This window comes from Myotis davidii, unplaced genomic scaffold (assembly GCF_000327345.1).
Source record: "Myotis davidii unplaced genomic scaffold, ASM32734v1 scaffold512, whole genome shotgun sequence".
NCBI lineage: Eukaryota > Metazoa > Chordata > Mammalia > Chiroptera > Vespertilionidae > Myotis > Myotis davidii.
The window spans coordinates 149,200-156,215 of NW_006284323.1; positions in this window are offsets into that span (position 1 = coordinate 149,200).

Genomic DNA, 7,016 nt, shown 5'->3' on the forward strand with positions numbered 1-7,016 from the left:
CTTCCATTTCTTTCATTTGTGACATGTTTCTTTGTCTCCGCATTTTGGCTGCTTCCCTGTGTTTGTTTCTATGTTTTGGGTAGCTGCTAAGTCTTGAGTTGACAGAGTGGCCTTGTGTAGTAGGTGTCCTATAGGGCCCAGTGGCACAGCCTCCCCAATCACCTGAGGTGGACACTCTTGGTGCACCCCTTTGTGGGCTGTGTGGACAGTTTTGTTGTAGTTGAGCCTTGATTGCTGTTGGTATCACTGGGAGGAATTGACCTCCAGACCAATTGGCTGTGGGGATCAGCTGTGAGTACAGTGGGAGAGCTGTTGTGCAGGAGACACCCTTATGGAGCAGGACTTGCTTGAGTGGGGCTTTGGTGCTTACTGAGTCTGCATCCTGAGTGTTTCTCTTATGGATGTGAAGAGTTATAATCTGGATGGTCTCACACTGACCACTTGGTACACTGGCTCTTGGATCTCCAAGGACGTGCAAAGTCAGCCACTGCCTGGGGACACCCAGCAGGAGCTACAGAGAGATCTGCAGATTCCTCCTCTTTGTATTGGGTTTGGAAGTGCCCAGACCAGGCCCAGCTGTGAAGCAAGGCAGGCTGGTGCTGGTTTTTGGGTCTTTTATTGATAGGTTAGGGCAGTGGTTCTCAAACTTCTGGCCCTTTAAATGCAGTTCCTCATGTTGTGACCCAACCATAAAATTATTTTCGTTGCTACATCATAACTGTAATGTTGCTACTGTTATGAATCGTAATGTAAATATCTGATATGCAGGATGGTCTTAGGTGACCCTCGTGAAAGGGTCGTTCGACCGCCAAAGAGGTTGCGACCCACAGGTTGAGAACCGCTGGGTTAGGGGATCCCTGACCCAGCTGTAGCTTGTTTAACAGAGTTTTAGCCTGAGCAAGGACAGGCAGTTCATATGCAAAACACTGCACACAGCTTGGGTGGGGTTGTAAATTGGGTGGGGTGGGGTCTCAGGGAATCTCCAGGGCAGAGCAAACAGAAATGGCTGCCAGTCAGCTCTGTACCAGGGAGGTCCCAGCACAGGAACAATGACCCTTGTGAGCACCTCCGTCTGGAAGAAAGCCACCCCCAAGTTCCTGCCCCAATGCCAGACAGTCCAGTTTCTCCCCGTATGTGTCTGGATCCCCCAGAGCCTCGCTTGGCACTGGAGCTCAGAGTACGTGGGAGCTTGTAAATTCAGTACGTGGTGCTGGCCTTTTAAGAGGAGCAGCTGGGTCTCCAGCAGCCTGTGTGTCACTCAACCCCAATCCACACTGGTTTTTACAGTCCGTAGTTCTTACGGCCCACAGGGACTTCTTTCCCCAGCTCTGGGACCCTGGGCTGGGGGTCTGGTGTGAGGCTGGGATCCCTCGCTCCTCCAGGCAGCCTCCTTCTGGATTAAAAAAAGGGGCACACATGGGTGCCGGCCCAGCCTGCTCTGGGCCTCCGCACCTCCTACCAGTCTCTGCGCTTTCTTCTTTACTTCTCTAGTTGTAGTACTTCCACTCAGCCAGCTTTCCTGCAGTTCTGGATGATAGTTCTTTATTTTAGTTGTAATTTTGATATGGTTGTGGGAGGCAGCAAGTACAGGTGTTTACCTATGCTACCATCATGGTTCTCCCTTCTTTTCATTTTTTAAATTTTTATTTACTTATTTTTAATCCTCACCTGAGGATATTTTTGCATTGATTTTAGAGAGAGTGGAAGAGAGAGGGAAAGACAGAGAGAAACATCGATGTGAAAAAAACACATCAGTTGGTTGCCTCCTGCACGCCTCTGACTAGGGCCTGGCCAGGGAGGAGCTTGCAACCGAGGTACATGCCCTTGATTGGGATCGAACCAGGGACCCTTTGGTCTGTAGGCCGGCCAACGCTCTATCCACTGAGCCAAACTGGCTAGGGCCCACAATGGTTTTTAATCCAAGAATAAAACCAATAGAAACTGTGTGAATGAAAACCAAGAAATGAGCCTATTTTCCAGCAATATCTGTAATCTGGAAAGCATCCTGAGAGGGCCTGGTAACCATGGCAACAGCACCACCACAGCGAAGTGGCTCTCAGAGCTCAGGGCGCTCAGGCAGGAGGCTAATCCTCTAACAAAGCCGCCTCTGTGTTACGTGGGCCGAGGAAAGCCACAGGCTGTGACAGCAGCCACGCAAACCCTCAGTCCTAGGACCCAAGAGCCACGGACTGTGACAACAGCCACGGTGAGCCCTCAGTCCTAGGACCTGAGAGCCATGGGCTGTGACAGCAGCCACAATGAACCTTCAGCCCCAAGCACCCGAGAGGGAAAAATGTGAGTCTTAATCTTCACTCTGTTATTTTATGAGATGAATGAAAAATGCTATCAAAGCTGATGGATGTCTCCATGTAATGTGGGTTCCTCTCCTAGACGGTGTCTTTGCCTGATTCCACATGTTCCCACAGGCATTTAATGACCATCGTCCACATAGTCAGATGTGTTCTTCAACCTTCTCAGTTTAGGTACTAAGTGCACAATCGCCAGGGCTGTCCCAAATGTCTAAAAGGGACGTGCAAGCCACCCTCTCTGCAGAGCTGGTGGTAAGGTGACTCCCACGGTGGGAGCATCGGGGTTCCGTTCGCTGCCGCCTTAGCTGGTCGTGCCCTCAGCTCCCTCCTCAGAAATGAGGTGGGGTGAAAAGTAGCACCTTTTTGGATGTTGAGATCAGATGATATGTATCTGAGGTTCCTTTACTTCTATGCCTTTATTTTTCTCCCTGTGATTAGTTTGGCTAAGGAGAAGGCTGGTTTATCTTGCACAGCTTCCCTCTGTCTGGAGTGTCCCGTCTTTCTGTGTAGTCCTAGAAAAGTTCAACTAGCCCTAACTGGTTTGGCTTAGTGGATAGAGCGTCGGCCTGCGGACTGAAGGGTCCCAGGTTCGATTCTGGTCAAGGGCATGTACCTTGGTTGCAGGCACATCCCCAGTAGGGGGTTTGCAGGAGGCAGCTGATCGATATTTCTAACTCTCTATTCCTCTCCCTTCCTCTCTGTAAAAAAATCAATCAAATATATTTTAAAAAAAAGTTTAACTAAATTTCCTTTACATTTACTCAGTTTTGTGAGTTCTGAAGAATAAATTTTTGATTTTAATTTTTTGTTTCAGTCAATATTACCCTCTCTAACAGATATATCTATATCTATATCTACATCTGCACACACACACATATATAAGACTTTATTTCAATATACATGAATTGTACACGTAGGGTTCATGTACTTCGCTGTTTGTTATTCCTCAATAAACAGCAGTAAAAAATGATTGCCATCCATAAAGCCTCTCAGATCTGCCCATATAAAATTTCCCAACCAATTAAAGAAAAGTAGCACCTTTTTCATGATGCAATTTCCAAGGTTGTCCACTTTAGTCACAAGATTTAGGGAGTTTATTGCCAGCGAAGATAATCTGTGTGTTACAAAGTGAGGAGAAAATCGATTGCAAGTTAATGAAATGTTCGGGACGGGGAGTGTTGAGCCTGAGCAGAGGTGTGTTTTGCACCCTAAGGACCGGAGTGCTTCACTTGGCAATCTTGGTGACAGTAAGATGTGTCTGAATTTTAGGTTCACATTGATGTAGGACAATGGCTGTGTTGGAAGTTATAATGGTAAAATTCTAGGCTTTGTGGTTGGATCTTGGTTTTCCTTTTTTTTTTTCTGTATGTGTGTGTGTTTTTTGTTGTTGTTGTTGTTAATCCTCACACGAGGATATGGAAAAACCAAGGACTTTTCCGAGAGAGTGGAAGGGAGGGAGTGTGTGTGTGGGGGGGAGAGAAACATCGATGTGAGAGAAACACATTGATTGGTTGCCTCCTGCATGTGCGGCGGGAACCACAAACCAGGTACATGCCCTTGACTGGAAATTGAACCCATGACCCTTCCCTGTGTGGGCTGAACCCCCTAACCACTGATCAACACTGGTCAGGGAAATGTGGGTTTTCTTATTTTCCAGGTGTGAGATTTTGGGTGAATTATTGAACCTCTTTTTAGGCGACTCTTGAGTTCTAAAATGGGGGTAAGAGTCACCCCCTGCCCCTGAATACTGTGAGCAGTGACTGGGAGAATCCATGTGCTGTGCTTGGTACTGTGACTGTAGGGTTCAACACTGTTCAAGACATTGGCGCAGGCTGAACGGCTCAGATATAGCTAAGTTTGTCAGGTTATGGTGTATGTTTCTGGAAACTGTTAGGGTTTAGCATCTTGAATTTGCATAAATATGAAATAATAAAAGTATAGAATGCAGTGACAGAAGGGGACAATGAAAGTTGGCCTAATTCTTGGCTTGTGTTTGAACACATACACTGAAAACCCTCCTTCTGTTTAAACAGCTCTAGAAATAGTGGATAACATGCAACAGAGGTCCTTCTCAGTGCCAGGGTGAGCTCGCAAGAAAGAGAGGTGATATCAAAGAAGTAATGGCTGAGAATTTTCTAATCTCATGGTAGGACACAAATCCTCAGATTCAGGAAGCCTGAAGAAACCTAAGTAGGACAAGTAAAAATAAATGACAGCCAGATACATGGAAATGAAACTGGAAAACACAAAAATACAGACCCTAAAGGTAACCAGGGAGCAAAGTCAGTCACATATAAATTAGATGCCATTAGATGTTCAACCACAGCAGTAATTTGAAGACAATATGGTAACAATAAAATAATAGCTCATGTATATGGCATTATTGTGTTGTAAGTGCTTTATATTCACCATCTCACTCAATCTTTTCAGCACTCTGTAAGGTAGGACTGGAGCTGTCCCCACATCTCTGCCCACAAGGGAGCTGGGCCCAGAGTCTCTGAGTGACAGGCAAAGCCAGGACTGTACCCCAGGGGTTCTGGACACAGAGCCCGTGCCCACACCACACAGGGGCATTTCACATGGCTGAGAACAAACAGCCTCAGCGTAGAATTCTACACCCAGCCAGGAGTCATTGACGACTGAGTGCAAAATGAGACATTTTCACACAAATAAACTAGAGAAATTGGGTACACCCTCCCTGAAGAGGACTCCTAAAAATAAAGCACGAAATAAAAGAAAAGGAACGATGACTAGTGTGAGCTGTAAAGAAAGGGAAGGTGGGAAGCAGGATGATGTCACCCTGAGGCCCTTACCAGGTCTCCCTGCAGTGTGGGACCAGAGAGCTGGTTACCTTTGGTCTTAGGTCAGGTATGCCTAGTCTAACTGTACGCTTCACCCCCAAAGAATAGGAAGAGAGAGCACAGTTTCCAAACTACAGTTGACGCTCAAACACTGCAGGTTTAGGGGGCTGCCCCCCACATAGTCAAAACTCCGCATTTAGCGTTGGCCTCCCCCAAACTTTACTAATAATCTAGCTCCTGTGGACCAGAAGCCTTACCCATAACATAAGCAGTCAACACATATTTGGTATGTTGTATATATTCTTTACAGCATTTTTACAATGAAGTAAGCTAAAGAAAAAGACATGTTATTAAGGAATCCATAAGAAAGAAAAAAATACATTTGCTGTATTTATTGAAAAAAAAATCCACATATAAGTGAACCCATAGAGTTTAAACCAGTGTTAATCAAGGGTCAACTGGATAGACAAAAAGGAATAGAGAAAACTCGATTTATCTCAATATAAAACATTCAGAGTCATATTGATCCTGCCTTGGGTTTTTGTTATTGTATATGAATCTAAACGAGACTCCCAGGTTGGGAGGAAGGACACTAACTAACCTGCATTGAGTGACTGCTCTATGCTGGGTGTTTTGCTTACGTTGTCCGAGTTGATTTTCACAGTAAACCCAAAAGGGAATGAGGATTGCCTCCAATTTACAGATACAGAAACCAAGGCTCAGAGAGTTTATGTAACTCGCTCACGATTACAAGAAAGAGCTTTTGTGATAGTTTTGACTTAAGATCTGGAGATCTTAATATAACAAACAAACTCAGCTGTTTTTGTTGTATCTCCTTTCAGAAGGGGAAGGAGCCAATATTTGTGTTTGGCTGTCCAGGGAACCCAAAAGATATTTTAGGTGCCAAAGACATCTTAGCAGCTTCATGTGCTAAATTTGGGAAAACAATATTAAAATGACTTCTCAGAAAAGACTAGCCACAAAACAAAACATAGTTGTTGGCATCCTCATTAGTAAGAGTGAAAATATGGCATTTAAAATGAACATGGGGAAACCAAGATGGCGGCATAGGTAAACACAGGAGTTTGCTGACTCGAACAACCATTTCAAAAATACAACTAAAAGACGGAATGGACATCATCCAGAACCACAGGAAGGCTGGCTGAGTGGAAGTTCTACAACTAGAAGGAAAGAGAAAAGCATACCAAGACTCAGAGGAGGCGCAGTGCGGAAGTAAAATACTAAGGTGCGGAGTGCATGCAGAGAGGGCTGGCGGCTGAGGGCGTGGTTGTCGTTTTCAATCGGGAGGGCGTCTCAGGCTCTGAGCTCCAGTTCCGGGCGGGCTTGCAGCGGTTGCCGAGACACTGAGAAGTGGGGCCTTGAGAGCAGCCATAACTGCTAGCCACAGTCTGTTGATCCCGTGGAACCTGCCCCGCCCAAGCCCTGCAGGGAGGCTTTTGCTGGATAGCCTAAGGCAGAGGCTAGATTAGCATCTCCCTAGTGATCCAGGAGCCAGTGTACCCAGAGGTCAGAGTGGGACCATCCAGTTTGCAGCTCCATGGAACCATAAAGGACAAACTCAGGGGGCAGACTCAGTGAGCACCAAAGCCCCATCGAAGCAAGTCTAGCCCCATAGGGGTGTCTCCAGCACAGAAGTTCTCCCACTGCAGACACAGCTGATTCTCACAGCCGATTGGCCTGGAGGTCAATTCCTCACAGTGATACCTACAACAATCAAGGCTTAATTACAATAAGACTGTGCACAAAGCCCACAAGGGGGGGCACCAAGAGTGTCCACCTCAGGTAACTGGGGAGGCTGAGCCACTGGGCCCTACAGGACACCTAGCACACAAAGCCTCTCTATCAACACAGGGAAGCAGCCAAAATGCGGAGACAGAGAAACAGG